The sequence below is a fragment of the Equus przewalskii genome, chromosome 2, assembly GCF_037783145.1.
Source record: "Equus przewalskii isolate Varuska chromosome 2, EquPr2, whole genome shotgun sequence".
Classification (NCBI taxonomy): Eukaryota; Metazoa; Chordata; class Mammalia; order Perissodactyla; family Equidae; genus Equus; species Equus przewalskii.
Genome location: NC_091832.1, coordinates 76245675 through 76264024, shown reverse-complemented (window position 1 = coordinate 76264024; position 18350 = coordinate 76245675). Strand labels below are relative to the sequence as shown.

The window sequence follows — 18350 nt, the reverse complement described above, 5'->3', positions numbered from 1 at the left end:
ATGGATTAAAGACCTGTATTAATTCAAACAGAAGCCAAGAAATTGAACCAGAAGGATAAGATATAAGACCACAGTGGGATGTTTGAAATAAGAGAGTTTGGTGACAACAGAGCATAGGGTAGAACCACAAAAGTAGGTAGCTGGTGTGGACTGGAGAAAAAGACTGGACTCAAAGAAGGATTTCTCTATTCCGAATTTTCTACGAGCTTTGACAAGAAGTAGGTATTTAGTGTTATGAAGTATATTTTTGGCCCCCTTTGGAATGAGCTCTTCTTTTCTTATTGGGCATACATCTGTGCTATATTGTATGTTTCTCGTATTTAACGATCTTCTCATGGAATAAAATTATGTGAAAATAGTGTCATTTTCTTAGTCTGTTTTATGCAATTTGCTAGGGTTTTATTTTGAATTTTCATTTTTACAATCGTAAAAATGGTTGCTCTATACTTTCAGAACAATATTACCTTCAAAGACTGAATTGGGTAACTTTCCATCCTTTTCTATACTCTTGACACATGATTTGGCTTGAAAATGTTAAATCTGTTCCTTGTAAACTCATAATGTCATCTGTTTTTATTTAGAGCTTTATGTGGAAATAATATTTCAATATGTATTTTTTTCATTTCATTTCCTATTTCTTGGTATACTTTTAGGAGCTTATTATCTTACACAAAATCACGTATTTTATAGACTTTTTCAAATGTATTGGCATTGAGGAGTACACAGTACAATCTTATAATCTCCTACTTACATGTTGTGTTCCTTCTCTCTCACGAAAATGTTTTTCATGATTACAGTTTCCAGAAATTTAAATTTCCAATTTTTCCCAAAGAATCAATTCCTACATTTCCTTTACAGTTCTCCTATTTTTTTCTATTTTTTTAATTCACTTATTTTAGCTCTTTCCTTTCTTCCTTTTTCTTCTTCCCTTCCTTTTTTCAGGGGGGAGGGTGTAGCTTTATAATTTTTTCTGACCATTCTAAGTTGACGGCTTAGTTCATTTTTGTGTTATGGTTTAATCATGGAATCACATCTGAATTTGGCTTTGAACCAATTCTATCAGTTTTGTAATGTAGGGTTCTCATTTTTATTATTTTTCTGATAGTTTAGAATTATAAATTTTAACGGCTTTTTTACCTCAAAGTCAGGTCGATAAGAGTTTGAATTTCTTGTTCACTGCTTTTGCTTGACGAACTGCTCACTTTTTGAACTCTATCTTACAAAGCAGCAGAGTTTCACTTTGACACGTATGTTAGAGGAACTGAGCCGGCAATCTTGGGTGGAGAAGAGCCCGAGAGCTGCTGGAATTCCTTTGATATCTTCGGTACTGAAGTATCTCACTGAGGTTATCTCAGTTCACCGACAGTCTCTAACTGCTAGTTTATAGTCTCTAACTAGCAGTTTACCTTTTCTTTGAACTGTGTTTTATCATGGTGGGTTTTTTGGTACGTTGTTGGCTTTTTTGTTGTTGTTGTTTACAAAAATTTATTCAAAGAAATAAAAAAAATCTCTGGGAATTGGTAAGTTATAATACCTTGGGCAGAAAGAACAAAGGCTAGATAAAGGTCTATCATCACCGAGGAAGGCATTTTCTTACTAAAGGGATTTAAAATATATGTGGCATGGCAATAATTATTATGCATACGTGCTGATGTTCTGAGAACAAAACAATACTGCTAATATCTGTATAATGCTTTGAATTTTATAATTGATACTTGACAAGTACCAATTTTATGGTTGAAATTCCTAGACCAATCATGACATGATATGTTTTTAAATGTATATAATTATAGAGTCAAGCCATGAGAAAATAGCTCACTAGATCCATAAGAAATAGACAATACAAAGACATTACACAACTTCGTGCTATCTTCCTGAGAGGCTGCAATACAAACCACCAGGCCTGAATTTCCCTGATGTTCTCCGTTTAGGCGGTGGCCTCGGTTAAATGAATACTCAGGAACTAATTTAAAAAGATGAATTCTAAAAGTCAGAAGTGACTACAGAAGAATAGCAAATTTACTTACGATGTGTGTGTTTCTTGTTAGGAGACATTTGAGTGTTACCAATAAGTAACAAAGTTGGAGTATCCCAGAATGTTACGGTACTTACTGAAAATTAGACTCATGTGGACATCCTATGATAAACTTGGATAAATTGTCAAATCTTTGTGTAACTTTTTCCCTAAGAACAGATTACTTTTTACTCATTTTCTGTTTTTATAAAGTTGTTCGTATTTTTAAATAAAATAATGTCCTGTTATGTTTGGTTATCAATGCAAACATATTTCCTTCCTATAAAAAAATCTGTTTCTCATTTACTTCTTCAGAACCATGCACTACCATGAATGCATTCAAAAATTGTTTAAGCGTATAAGCATTCAATTTTCCTCAGTGCTAGTCCATATACTAGCCAAACGAAGTCACGGAAAGGACTTACTCCAGTTTTCTTTATGCGTTTTTACTGTTGTTTCTCAATCTGCTTTATCTTCACTTCTTCCTTTGTGCATAAACATTGGTGTAACCCAGAATTCCAGCCTGCTGTCCTTCTCTTTTCATCTGTATCTTCTATCTAGGTGAGTCCATAATTCTGTCTCAATTACTTCCCACTTATCTATATTCCATATCATATCTGACCATCTTTCAAAAACATAGATCATATTATTCAACAATCTGATCATTTTTTGAGCAAACTATGTTGCAGGCACAATGCTAGGATAAAGAAAACAAAACCAAATGAAACATGGTTCTCAGAATTGGGGAGTTAGAAGTCTACTGGGCCATATCAGTCCTTTACTTTTAGAAATCTTCAATGACGCTCCATTACTATAAAATAGGTCTGGACTTTCAACACCTCCACAGATTATAGTCCACCCTGGAATGAATACTTTGTGTTTCCTCTCTCTCAGGTAGCAACATCTTGAACTCTTTTGGAAATCACCTGCTTCTCACTCAGGATACCTACTTTTTTAGAATAGGATCATGTGATTCACGATTGGCCCTCAATGCATTTCTTAGACAACAGTGATTAATTTTAGGGGGCACATCTGAACCAGTCTTAGCCCACAAGCACAATTTTCTCTTCCTGGTCACAGAGATGATAGAAAATTACCAGATGACCCAAGTTGATCCAATAAGAAGGAATCCTTGGACTCAAAAAAGACACAAACTTTTTCCACTAGACTTGAACTTGGGAGGATGTCAGTTGCAGTTACTCTTGTCATATTGCAAATACAAAAAGAACCTATCTGTGTTAGTTAAAGTTTGACCAAGGAAATAGAACAACAATGAGCAATATGGAATAAGTGATTTATTACTAAGATAAGACTTTATCTAATTGTGATGGCTACTGAAGAAATCCATGGAAAGACGTCCCCTCCGTGTCTGGTAATAGCCTTGAAATTGACAATCAAGAAGTAAAAGTAGGCCTGAAAAGGGGGGAAATTGAGAGCAAAGTGGAACCCATGAATTCATGTAGGGACTTACAAAGAAATCTAGAACACATGAGGACAGAGTGGAACCTGAGCCTGTCTCTCCCCCGCTTCAACCTTCATATCACAATAGTGCCACACACGTGCTTTACCTGGACCCAGAGGAGCTGAAGGACAAGGTACAGCAGGTGATAGAAGAGTTACAGGCCACATGGCTGTCTCATATCAACAGGGTAAAACAGCAGCTCAGTATGTGAAGGCTACACCACTTGGCATCCTACACAGACTTTCAAAGCTTAATGCCTGCAGCTTCGCTTCCTCTTTCCAAATCTTACTAAATTTCACTTGTGGCAAGCCAGAATCATGGAGAGAAGGGAACCATGGTTCCAGCTTAGCAAAAATACCACAATACAAACCAGCACAGTATCTGAAAAAGGAGTCAACACAGAAGACATGAATGTAAAATGTGAATGAAGGGAAACTTGACCCTGTTAACAGGCTCCAAGATCAAGCAAGTCCTAGACTTTTCAGCTATATGAGTCAAAGTACTTCATTTGTGATAAAGTCCTTTGGATGGTGTTTTCTCTCACTTGCCATTAGAAAATACAAAAGCGAGGGGCTGGCCCAGTGGCATAGTGGTTAAGTTTGGCGCACTCTGCTTCAGTGGCCCAAGGTTCATAGGTTTGGATTCTGGGCACAGACTCACCGCACTCATCAAAGCTATGCTGTGATGGTGTCCCACATACAAAATAGAGGAAGACTGGCACAGGTGTTAGCTCAAGGCCAATCTTCCTCACCAAAAAAAAAGAAAAGAAAAATAATTACAAAAGCTGGCACTAAAAATGGAACATTGCAAATGACAGACACCAAATTCAACATTGGCAGAATCAAGGAGTGTTCTCACACCTCTGTGCTGAAGATGATAATATTGGCAATTTGGTTACAGAGGTTTGAAATAGGTAAATTTATGCCTGTTTTAGCTTGGTGTTCAGAACTTATCCTCACTGAGGTAACAGCACTCACTTCTGGCCTTGATATGAAAAATTTAAGATTTTTGGAGTATGGTTCTTGTTCTTATGGTTCTCTATAAGTCCTATAAGAAAAATACAAGCTTATGTTGAAGTTGATTCATCTGAGTGCAGAAAGAAAAAAAAATGTGGCTTTACTAAGAAACATCTTTCTTGCCTGAGATTTATTCAAGGTCACTGAGAAATTTGAAAGAATAGAAAGCTGAATTCGCTCCTCCAAACTAAAGTTATTGCCAACCAAAGCAGGGAAATAGGAACAATAGCAGGAAATAATATTAAAACCTGTGAGAAGCCATTTCATCAGACTCCGCCAAAGAAACTCCTATTTTAAACTACTTAGAAAGGAGGATGATTCCCTTGCCTTGAAGTTGCCACATACGTGTACCTGGGAACAAGAGTCAGAGTGGTTGTATCTCCACCCCAGTCTATATGCTAAATTGCCCCAACCTGAAGGAAGGTTTAGACAATTTGGATGAGGGGGTTGGACACGCTGATATGGCTAGAGGGTATTAAGAGAAAAATATGGGGCCCAGTTCTAGTTCAAAGACTGGCTTAAGGAAATTTCCGGCCTTTGGTACTAGCCCATGGAATTGTCTGGAACACACAGATTGAAAGTCTACTTAAATTTTAAGAAAGTTGTCCCACGAACACTGGAAAACAACAGGCTACAATTACAGTCACTGTGCTATATCTCAAATTCCTAATCCTGTCACAACAGGCAGGAATGGGGCATACTCCACACACACATCTCCAATATGACCAATGAAGACAAAAAATAAGGGAAACCACCCAGAAGATCAAAACCAGGCAACTGATTCAGGTCTGCTGACAAAAGAACTCCTTTTAGCACCAGAGAAAAGAATCCTTACTGTTTTTTATGAGCCAGATGTTATATATGGTATGGACCCTTGTCTGCTGTGTTGTATTTCCCACTTGTCCCATCTAATAGAAGGTTTGTTGCCAATATTTCTATTCTCCATCATTGTGTTTTGCATATGATAAGTTATTGTGTGGAGTTAAACTTTCTGTTGGTTTGCTGGACCATGAGGAGCTACATCCAGACCTGATGGATAGGAACTGATATTAACCAGAGACAGACACTTGGAGCTGGATATAGTAAATGGGAATAAGGAATTTAAGAATAAGGTAGTGTTTGGATGTTAGGTGGGCAAAGGGATGGACTGTGGTAGACCTTTGTTGTTTTTAAACTTTCATGACCCATGCCACCAATGTTATTCAAGTGGGGCTCTAGCCTCAGAATAGTACACTGCAGTGTTGGATCAGGTATGGGCAACTGGCCAAAATGACCCATCAGAATGAATTATAGGTCAAGCCTGGGAATGACCAAAGAGAGATTTGCTCTCGTTTGCTCCAGATCTGAACTGGGAAGGACATAGGGTAGAAAGCCCACCCCTTGATGAGGAGAGCGTCTGGCTAAATATGAACCTAACAGAGAAGAAGCTGAGCTCAACAGTACAGAGAAAGAAACAGTCCTGCTCACTGAGAGAGGCCCTGAATTGAGGAGAGACTGAAAGCTTACATTTATCTAACCCTAGATTTTTCAATAACATAAGCTAATTAATTATCTTTTCAGTTAAATGTACTTTAGATTGAATTTGCTTTCACTTTTAACAGGAAAATAAATCCCAACTAACCTTTTCAATTTATTCCTCTCTCCCCAATCCACAATTTGATACCATAGACATACAAAGCATGACAAAGACACATTTTGAAGATTTGGCTCTTTGCAGAATTCTGACTGGAATGTCCATCTTCCTTTTCTGCCTGGAAAACTTCTATTTATCCCTTAAGGCTTACCTATCTGTTCCCTCCTTTGTACAAGCCGTCCCCAACATTCTAAATGGATTAATGTGTTTCCAAAGCCACTATCATTTCTAAGATGACAACTAAAATGCCTGGTCTATTTCTTGTGTGTGTCTCTTAAATATAACACAAAGTTTTGTCCACCAGTTGATGAGTTTCAGTTTTTCTCACCCTATTACATGTTTTGGCTTTCTACAGAAAATTACTATACAAGATTTAAAATAACTTGTAGCAAGATCCTGGCAGTAACTCTTACACCATCATTTCCAAAAAGTATATTTTTTTGTAAAATCATTTTTTAAAGTATACCACTTCTTTTCTGAGTAGGAAAGTTATAATTCTTGAATATCACCATGCTTATTTGTAATATTTTTGCACAGAGTAGAGATTCAATGAGTGTGGACTCCTAATTATGTTCACATTTTGTGCTCTTGTCTTTGTTGAGTCTCTCCAGAATTTTTGCTTTTCTTTTCATTTACTCTCATTTCAGGAAATACTTGAGTTGGCTGAAAATAATACTTTTCCAAATGTCCATAAACAAGAGTATTTTAAGGCTGACAACACTCTATTGTTAAGGTTTATGTTTTAAACGCCTTATTTTATGTGGTGTGTTATCTTATCTAATGCTCAGGGGAAAAAAATGACACAACTACACACTGTGATTATCAAGACTATTTTAAGTGTTATCCCGGTGACCAAAACAGAGAACATTTATTTTTAAGTTGGGATGTTACAAAAAAATATCATATCCTCTGTTTCCTTTAGTTCAACAAGTTCCAGATTGGTGTTTTATAAGCGATTTTTCATATGTTTATGACACAATGTCAACTGTTTTTATTAGGAAGTGGCCTGCTGGCTGAATGCCTATTCATTGTATTACAGCATTTTCCCTCAGCTGTATCAGGACAACAAACCGAGAAGTTCACACTTCCTCATTAATTCTGGAAAACTCATACCATGAAAAACATAGCATGAAGCCTTTTATGTCTTGACAATTGCTGGAAGTGTCTTATTTTATAACAGAATTCAAGAATATCTGAATTAAATAGCAAACAGTGGTTATTGTGGAAAATGAGTCTATAAATCTCATAATAATCTTTAAGGATAATCATTGTCTTTCAAAATCTTATGAGTTAGGTACTAATAACACAAGTTGTTTTCTTTTTCAATGGTTTCTCATTTTTTAATAAATTATCATAATTTTTGACTGTGAAAGGTAATATAAAGGATTACTCTTAAAGTCTTAATGTTTCCTACAATTTATGGAAACAACTCAAATCACTCAAGTCTTACAGAGAAAACTGAAAAGCTTGTGGATATCAGCATCCAAGAGGGACTGCTTACTCACGTTCAGGACAGAAATAATATCAAAAGACGGAAAAGAGTGGATTAATAGAAAATGGAGTTTTAACCTATTAATATTTTAGTTTCCATCCATTTGCTCCATTTTCTGCCTTTCTATCAATTAGAATCTCACTCTTTGTACATTAAATATTTACAATGCAATGTAAAAGAATGACCTTAGGCCCTGGACACAGACTAATTTGGGTCTGATTTCTGACCTCCTGCTTACATAACTTAGTTCAATTAATTTAATTTGTCTAAACCTCAATTCCATTGTCTATAAGATGAAAAACTGACTTTGTTTACAAGTTTGTTATGACTATATTAGAGAACATGAATAGATGGCACATAAAAAAAATAAAAAGACTGATGAGACTCAACAAATACTTGGCATTTATGACAGGCCCTCAGCTAACATCAATCACAGCAGTATTTATCAACGGTGAGTACTTACTTTGGGCAAGACATTTTTACAAATGCTATCTATTTTAGCCACCATGCAGACTAGCAAATACCTTATTGATGTTGCTGCTGCTTTGTTATTTTGCCATTATTGCCCCAAATTTACAAATAATGTACTCTACTCAAAAAATTCTTATATTGGGGGAAAAGCCACTGATATCCTAGAAAGAAAAAAACAACAAAACTTGAGTACCACATATGTTCCCACCCCTCCCCTCAAAAACAAGCTTTGCAAAACGAGAACGCTCGCACACTGCTGGTGGCAATGTAAATTGGTGCAGCCACTATGGAAAACAGTATGGATATTTCTCAAAAAATTAAGAATGGAACTATCATATGATCTAGCCATTCTACTTCTGGGTATTTATCCAAATAATAAGAAAACATTAATCTGAAAAGATATATGCACCCCTATGTTCATTGCAGCATTCTTTACAATAGCCAAGACATGGAAACAACCTCAGTACCCATCAACAGATGAATGGATAAAGAAAATGTGGCATATATATGCACAATGGAATACTACTCAGCCATAAAAAAGATGAAATCTTACCATTTGCAACAATATGGATGGACATTAAGGGTATTACGCTAAGTGAAATGTCAGATTGAGAAAGACAAACACCACATGATTTCACCCATACATGGAAGATAAACAAACAAATACGTAGAACAGATTGGTGGTTACCCAAGGGGAAGAGGGGCAGGGGGAGGACAAAATGAGGAAAGTGGGTTATTTGTACAGTGATGGATGGAAACTAGACTTTTGGGGTGAACATGATGTAGTGTACACAGAAGTCAAATTATAATGATATACACCTGAAATCTATATAATGCTATAAACCAATGTTACCTCAATTAAAAAATAAATAAATAGAATTCTCTACTCATAAGCAACTGTCATAGTATCTCCATCTGGCTCTGTATTCTTCTCTTTCTCTAAAAGTTACACATTTGTCTCTTTGTCTTCACTATGCCTCTTCTTCATGCCTTTCAAATCTCATGCAGCTACCCTTGCCTGATATGTCTCCCAGATGAGAATCAATACTAGTTGTTCTAGATATATATTTGTTTGTTTGGGCAGAAAAAGCCTCAGCTTGACTATTAACCAAAGACTACAGAGAGATTCATTGGCCTTCTCAGGACCTGCCACTGTGGGCTTTGGGTGAGGTCTGTTCAGTCATTTTGCCATTTTCATCCATCAATCTCATCTATTTACTGCTGACCTACATGGCCATATAGCCATGTCAGAGGTACCACAAGAAATATTTATCCTTGGAGACCAAGAAGAAAAGCAGAGAACTTTTTTCTTTTGAAATTGATGAGTCCCGTTTTCGGTTCATCAGTTTTGAACTTGACACAGCAGAGAAATAGAACAATGGCTCAGTTTGTCAGCTGCATTCCCGCCACTTGACAACCCATGGGGCACGTTCGTCCGCCTCACTGCAAGGGCTTGTGCCCTATCCTTTATCCATGTTGGGGATTCTGAAAGCTCTCAGAGAATCCTTTGTACCATAGGCACCAATCCTCACGTGTGGCACAATATGATTCTAAATATATGGCAATGATCTCGTCTGTAGGGAAATTAGGAAACAGTATGTCCATAAAAGTAAGCACACATAAAACCAAATTAAATAATAACCAATCTAATTTATAAAATCAAAAGAGGAAGTTTTGTCTAAATTTGCCAAGGGGATAAGTTTATGCTGTCGTTAAGAACAAGTTGGTAAGATTCATTCCAGGCTCCAAAACTACTCTCTTTGAGACCTTGGTCAAGTTACTTAACGTCTTTGTGCCTCATGATCCACACTATAGGGGTAGTTACACTCAGAAGTTTGTTTTGAGAATTAACTTTATTGGTATGAGCTTAGAACCTTTTTTGGAAAACATGCAATAAGCCTTAGCCAATATTACTTTAAAAATATCCAGGAAATTATTATTATTCTGCACTAATTTACATTGGCCAGATTCAGAAATTGAAAAAAATAGTATTTTTAATTTTAATAGATGACAGCATTTGACTGTAGCATATATAAACCAAATGTCTGAATAAATGCAGAAGTCTTTTTTTGGGTTTGCATTTGAATATGTTAAAATATGACAATGCATTCAATCTTCCAATAATTCATTCAAATAAACATTTATTAAGCTGCACACACATTGAACTTCTATTTTTTATATGTATAAATCTTGTTTCCAATTCAGATTTTCTGTAGCTGGTTTCTTTTCATAACTCAGATATCAACTCAGATTTCACCTCTTCAGAATGACCTTTCTTGATTACCCTATCTAAATTAGACCCTTACTCCTAAGAAATTCATTGCCCTGTTTCATTGTCTTTGTAACCTTAATTACAATCAGAATATATCTGAATTATCTGCTACTTGTCTCAATCTGTCTCTCTCCACTCTTGCTGTTTTTGCTTACCACTGTATCACCAGAACCCAGAATAGTGCAGGACTAGCAGTAGTAGTAATAATAACTTACACTGATGCATTTTGTGCATAACTTACTTGTGCACTTCACTTGTATTGACAATTTAATCCTCACAACTTTGTAAGATACATGCTATATTGAACTCATTTCGCAAATGAGAAAATGGAGGTAAAGATTAGTAAAGTAAGTGCCCATAATCACACAACTAATGAATTCTTAACCACTACTTTCATCTAACTCTGAGTAGGCGCTTAACACACGGTTGTTAAATGAGTGACTAGATGTGCTAGGTTTGGGTCAAGGACCTGGATGTGTGGAGGTGAATAAGACCTAACCCCTCAAGACATGGGGCACAGGAGTCCATGTGAAGGAAATAGATAGAGTAAGTTAATAAGCAAGATAGAACCTTAAACTTATACAGTGATGGATGTCAATTTTATCTCAATAAAACTGGAAAAAAATATGCAAGATAGAGATGGATAGATTCCATAAATCACTGTAGATGTTTTGATAGAAGCTTTTACAGGCACAAGGAGAGTATAAACGAAACACAGCATTCCGGTGGTGGTAAGGTTCAGTTTTCTCAAGGGACATGCTGGCTGACATCTGTCTTGAGGGAGAAGAGTGAATATGGGGGTCTTAAATGATGCAGCATTGGGAATCTCTAAATGAAACCTCTTGTAATACAGTAGACAATTCTTGAAAAATATAAACTCTCTTAACAACCCTCAAAAAATGCTGCATGAGGTTTGTTTATATTGCAGCTGTTACCATGGTTATGTGAGCAAATGACCAAGTGGAGGCGGAGTCTGGAACCATCGATAAACTCTTAGAGAATAAATGCCAACTATTCATTTCTCCATTATAAGCGATTCTATCCTTATAAAAATTAAGCATAAGAAATTGCATCAATTATTTCAAGAAAAGTAATAAATTTTAGAAAATATAACCATTGGTCATAGCTGTCACCAGATAGAATTTAAAATATTCATTTATTGTTATTAAAGTCTGCAAAGCCGCTATAATCAACGGTTTAAATATTGTTTTAAAATTTGGGGTTTTGGTTTTGGTAATTTCAAATAACATTAATAAATTGTCAAATTTTACAAGGTAAGTGACAATGAAAAATGCATATCTTCAGTTTGAGAATGCTAAGATACTAACATATAACAACCATTTGAGAAAGAAATAAGAAATATCAGCCTGGTAAGTCTCATTTTCTTTTCAAATTTTATTTTTATTTTCTATTTTTTAATTAATTCTTAAGCTCAACTAGGGTCACATCCTTTAAGAATATTATTCTCAATCTTTGGAGAGGATTTAATTTGGTTTGAGGGCTCTCTGTTTACAGATTTATGATCCTTCTCAATTTCCTTAAGAGAATGAAAACCTGGAAAGCTTTCATGCACACTGTGAACTGCATACTTTATTTCATAGTTAGCATCTGTTTAATTGGTTAGAATATGTTGAAGAGAAGAGGCCTGTCTTTTTCATGTATTATAATTTATTAGATATAAAGCTGGTGTTTAAACTGTCCAATCATGTATACGTATGGACAAATATAAATTTAACATGATTGTCCTCTATAATTCTTGAGAAACACTGAAGTAATCTTTAAGATACTTGGAGCAAGAGAGAGATTTTTCCACATGAATGTTGTTGCCTTCCTATCATTGGTAATTAGTGTTATAGCTTCATAGCTTCCTTTTTTGTCTAATATATTCCTGGAAAATTTTCATTCTCTAACCAATCAATCAGAAGAAATTCTTAAGAGTTGAAGGATGGGTTCTTTTTTTCTTTTTTCTGACATAAATCAAAGTGGCACAGCAAGTCAGATTATCATGCTGAGTTTGGCAAGGTTGATGTAAGATTTCTTGATCTTAGTAGGTAATAAAAAATTTATTTTTTCTGTTGGAAACTTTCTCAGTTAACATTAGGATAAAGGAATAAACAGACTTTAGAATGTACTTCCAACTAGCTCCATGGTTTATATTATATTAAAGTAAAAATTCTCTGGAAAAAATCAAACAAATATTAAGAATACATGTGATACCTTGAAAAATATGCTGATAAATTTTATTTTGATTCCCTTAAATAACTCATTTTCTGCCACTTAATAGCATTTGGAAGAGCAGGAGAACGAGAACAAAGAACACACAAAATATGAGCAAAGAGAGAGGAAATTCAAGGACCCATGGTATCTATTCCGAAAATGGGGAAACCAAATTCTAAGGATATTTGATATTAAAATTAAGAAAAGAGATAGGAAGAGAAATAATGTTCTCAATGGATAGTGGTCAAAAAGAAACAAATGGTTTGATTTGGCTTTTGTAAAAAAAGGAATTAAATTTTCACACAAGCTCCTCATTCAAATTTGCTTAAATGGGTCTTCTCTATCCTTTAAAATGAAACATGTCCTTCAGTCACTTTAGGAAAAAAAAAACAACACCTTATAGGACATCTTTTAAATCTATAGTATTGTTCAAGTTACCATTAGCAGGAGGAAATAAAAGACAATTGCTTATTTGTGAATTTTTAGTGCACCTTCTTTCAGAAAGCATTAGAAGCATCCTCTTGATAGGCATTTTCCAGTCCCTGAGGAATTTTTCAGTCTGAAAGGAGGTAATAACAGTTCTTTCAAATCGAAAACAATAAAACAGGGCCAAGGAGTTAATAGAGGAGAGCAGCCACCAGGAGCAAATGGTCCCCTACAATGCGGGGAGCGCTTCGCAGGGCAGCACCACGCCCACACTGCTGTTGGATGGTTGTTCTCTCTTTAGATTCTAGCAACAAGAAAAACAATGCCTCATGTGAGACCCAGTAATATACATCACCCGATTTGGCCCTAATTTAATCTAAAAAAAGCTATCTTTGCGCTAACAAACTAAACACTTTGTCATTCATTTAAGGGCTCAGAAGAGGAGAAAGACTGCCGTGGCTATGAAGCAGAGAAGGAAGATACCCAACCCCTAAAAATAAGCCAAAGATGGCTAGGAAGTGTTATTCAGGTTGGGTTGACAAAGGTAAGGGTGAATAACAGAAAACTATATTTATCTTAGCTATTTCTTTCTTTTAAAAGACACTCTAAAATATTTTCACTTTATTCTTTAACTGAAGCCATATTTTTAAATATTTTAATTGATGCTTATTTTTCCTGTCAATATATTTTATTGATCTTGCTTTTTCACAAGCACAAACAGAATCCTTCTCCTTTTTCTATTTTTTCTTTTGCAAATTAGTCTTCTTTATTTTTTAATTTAATACATGCAGAAGGTTTTAAAATCCCAAAGTCAGTGCCCGCTTGACTCACTGATAACACTTTTCAGAGATAACCACTCTCAGCTAGCTCTTTCTATTTTCCTTTAGTTACACTCGTGGTTGCCACAGATGACATTTTTGATAGACATATAAGTCATGTAAAGTTGTCAGCCACAGCTCCGTAGGGGATGATTAGGGAGATATTTGTGGGATCATATCTAAAGTACCAGCCTTAACATTTTTAACACTGTATTTCATTCATTTAACAAATATGTATTTCATGCTACTCTGTGATAAGTATAGTTCCAGGTACTTTGCCTCCAGAATGTTGTTTGAATAATAAATACTGTTTATTATTGTATCCCCTTACCTAGAATAAGTATTTATTATTGCTATTTATTACTGTATCCTCAGTAATGAACAAAAACTGAAAATGTGTAATTAATAATGCTATATGATCCACCCCATAACATCACTAGGAATAGTCCTAAATTGAAAATAATTTATTTTGACAGGTAAAAAATTTCTTTTAAGTTGAAACATATGAAATTTATGAAAGGACGACAATATCACATATGTATTGTTTTCAGTTCTTTACGCCATTAATTCCCCTATCACTAGGCTAAATTTTTTAATTCTTGGGAACTACCTTTGCAAAACAGAAAATAAACAACCTAGTACATATTCACTCAATTATTGAATTTCATTGTAACCACAAACTATTAACATTAGAAAGTCAACCCTCAAAGTAACCTCCGTGTTTAAACCTTTATTTTCACATGAATTTCTTAAAAGAAGTTGCAACTTTTCCAATGTCACTCAGCAATTGACAGAAATAAAAAAGAAATTCAGGTCTCCTGGTTTCAGGACACATCCTCTTCATTGAAACTTTTCCTCCATCAAGCGTTTTGGTTAAAAAGATTTTCCCACAGTGCCCACAATATGAAATAAAATTGTCACTATATTGTAGATTTAAAGCAATGAAAATGAAGGAACAGGGGTTGACTGCTGGGCAAACCCACTATTTCCGGTATCTTTTTAAACTTACATGCTCTTAATATAACTTTTCTTCTGAAGGATTGGTGCTAGCTAGAGATGGCTAGTTGTTTGCCAAGGATTCTGGGTAAAGTCGGGTATTTCTGTGTATGGAAGAATAGAGTTGCTCCAGGAACTGGCTGCCCGCGCCACCTTGCATCCAGCTGGAATGATATTACTGGGTTCTGCCCAAGAGAATGTGAGTGGCCGTGATATGAAGTAGTACTTCTCAAACTTTAGTTTGTGTTAAAGTCACCTGAAGAGCCGGTTAAAATATACCTTCCTGGGCTCTACCTATCGAGTTTCTACCTTAGTGGATCCGGAATAAGGGCTGTGAATTTGCGTTTTAACCATTGGTAGGTGGTGTTGACGCTGCCTGCCTGTGAGCCACATCTTGAACACAAACTCCCTTTGTCCACCTTGAATAATTATTACATAGGAGCGTTTAATCCTTGATCTCAAGGTAATAATGGGGAGCTACCTGAATGGGTCTGATTTGCAAGTTTACAGGTTTAAGCAGATACAGAGGATCAGGAATAGCAGGCATGCTGTGAAATAAAACATCGCTGTAGGAGTACCTGTTTTCCTAAGGATGTTGAGATAATGGGTTGAAACCATGGAGACTGAGGGAGGCATTCGAGAAGCCGTTTCCGCATTGTACCACAGGTGAAAAGAAGGCTGCCTGCCTGTGAGCCACATCACTGCTGCTTTGCTCTTGTCCAGGAAAAAAAAGAGTTTTTGTTTATTGAAGTCATTATTTTTATGTTACGAACAAACAAAAAAGTAACTGCCGTCTATTTACAATTAAACACATGAATATATTCTCTCCTTCCATCAATTATAGTTGTAGAAGTTGTGGCCATTTACAGATTCAGCTTTTAACACAGACATTTCAAAGGACGAAAATCCTGTTCAACCAGGGGATAATTATACGGAAAAACATGTAGGAGGGATATGAAAAGTAAGAGCTATGAATTATAAGGCATAGTTTGCCATCTCTCAGTTATTTCCAAAAAAGCATAGAGGAAAGAAAAAGAAAAAGATACAAATAAAGTGATAAAAAATACCAGCACGTATTTTAAGGACCTTGTAAGATCTCTACGAACCACCATGATGATATTAATTATTTTCTGCTGTAAACTACAATAGTTAAGCCATTCCAAGTACACCTGATCATGAGCTTCAGAAAATCACAAGCACATGAACACCACTAAGCAACTTTAATGTAGACTCCCATTTTCAGCGTAAAAACAAGATGCTCTACTGATATGCTAGGAAAAACTCTTTGGCTTAGGAAACCCTCCTTCCAGAGCTGTGGTTGTCACTGATCCTTCAGTCCACATTTTGGTTTATTTGTAACCTGCTTACGGCCCAACACCCTCACTCTTCACCTTCATCTTTTCACCTGTGGCACAATGCGGAAACGGCTTCTCGAATGCCTCCCTCAGTCTCCATGGTTTCAACCCATTATCTCAACATCCTTAGGAAAACAGGTACTCGTACAGCGATGTTTTATTTCACAGCATGCCTGCTATTCCTGATCCTCTGTATCTGCTTAAACCTGTAAACTTGCAAATCAGACCCATTCAGGTAGCTCCCCATTATTACCTTGAGATCAAGGATTAAACGCTCCTATGTAATAATTATTCAAGGTGGACAAAGGGAGTTTGTGTTTCTCTTCTTTGCCCTACCACAGAGCTGAGAACTCTACTAAAAACTTATGTCATCATTTTCCCCAGCGCCTGTGGTAGGTATTATCATCATTTTGTAGAAGAGATATTTGATGTAAAAACTAGTTGCAACTTGCCTAATCACACAGTCAACATTTTTAGCAAAGTTAAGGTTAGAATAAAATCCTCATAAACCTAATGTATTATTTTTAAGGTATTTAGCCTTATAGTAATAGTTATGTTGTAAAATTTAAGGTGGACCCAGAGGACCCAGACCTGTGTTTGCAATGCATGGAACATTGATAAATGATTTGTCTTTTGTGATCTCTCCGGGTTATACGTTCCATGTGGCAGACACTTTGTGTATCATTCATCATAACACCAGTATAGCACCGTACCTTGAACTTAGAAGGCATTTAATAAATATTAGTTGAGTCAATGTTGGAAGTACTAAATGAAATCATAAAATATGCTTAAAAAACAATTTATTTCCAGCTTGTTTTTCTTTTACTTAATATGCTTGTTAAGAGGATAATTTCTGGGGGCCGGCCGAGTGGCACAGGGGTTAAATGCGCACATTATGCTTCGCTGGCCTGGGGTTCATCGGATCCCAGATGCAGACATGTCACTGCTTGGCAAGCCATGCTGTGGTGGGCGTCCCACGTATAAAGTAGAGGAAGATGGGCACGGATGTTGGCTCAGGGCCAGTCTTCCTCAGCAAAAACAGGAGGATTGGTTGCAGATGTTAGCTCAGGGCTAATGTTCCTCAAAAAAAAAAAAAAGGATAATTTCTGGAATCAGACTATTCACCAGTACTAACTTACCTCTTTGTTGCTCAGTTTCCCCAGCAGTAAAATTGTATACCACCACCACCTGACTCACAGAATTTTCATAAGGATAAAATGAGAAAATTCACATTATGCTCTTAGATTAGTGTTGAACACATTGTAATCACTTAGTAACTATTCATTATTACAGGACTTTCCATTTGATATTGGTAAATAGCTGCTTCTTTTAAACTCATGATAAGTGTACTAGTCATAAAGAGATATAAAGGGTGGAAGATAGGAGAATATCACAAAAAGATATATTCACCGTAAAACAAATAAAGGGCCTTATTACTATTTTTTAAACAATTTCTATAACGTTGTCTAATACACATTTCAGCCTGATAAAGGCCTTAATAGGTAAATGGAGTTTTTTAGTATTCTGTTCTTTTGTTCCAAGACAAGAAAATAAAGATACGCTATATTTCAAATTTGCACAATCTCTAAGGGAAATACCTCAAATTCAGCCTTCAATCCTCTGAACCACATGGTAGACCAGGGTAGGCAATTTATTCAGTTAATATCAATGAGTAGAATTTCTTCATACTCCTCACTATATAGACTTCTTGCATTTCACTTCCCTTTTTCCTCATTTGCTCTCTCCCTTCAAATTCATCTGTTCTGCTATTGCAGCTGGATTTGGGGGTTTTGTTTTTGTTGTTGTTGGTGGTGGTGGTGGGTTTTGGAGCAATTGCTTTTCTTTTCTCACTATTTTTTTACTTCTCTCTCTCCTTGACCTAAGAAATAGAATACTCAGTAATACACAAGAACCTTGCTTTGCTAGCAAATCTGGAATGTAAGCTACGTGACCTCTATAATCACTTGTTCTCCAGAAGCTTTCTTTAAAGAATCATCTGGGAACAAGCCAATGCTTTCAGACATTCTCTGGTGACTGGCAGCATTTGCCATCCATCTTTAAACGGGTAGTTCCCCTGTCAAAGGCCTAGTCTCCCAGATAATTATATACAGTGCATCATTATTTATTTTCTCCAACAATACATTGGAATCATACCAAATAAATCATGTGCTGTGATAT

The 18350-nt window shown here is 35.9% G+C and overlaps 2 long non-coding RNA genes across 3 annotated transcripts in view; one reads left to right on the top strand and one right to left on the bottom strand.

Moving 5' to 3' along the window:
• The window catches only part of LOC139081780 (uncharacterized), a 120967-nt gene that overhangs the window by 55916 nt on the left and 46701 nt on the right, over positions 1 to 18350 (bottom strand). The gene's annotated exons all lie outside the window — the stretch shown is intronic.
• The window catches only part of LOC139081779 (uncharacterized), a 76652-nt gene that overhangs the window by 37136 nt on the left and 21166 nt on the right, over positions 1 to 18350 (top strand). The window contains exons 1-2 of one of the 2 annotated variants that reach the window (XR_011537082.1): positions 13199 to 13334; positions 13434 to 13547. This is a non-coding gene — a long non-coding RNA (uncharacterized lncRNA). Of the gene's footprint in view, positions 1 to 13198; positions 13335 to 13433; positions 13548 to 18350 lie in introns of those variants that run through there. The other variant, XR_011537081.1, reaches the window with a different exon arrangement.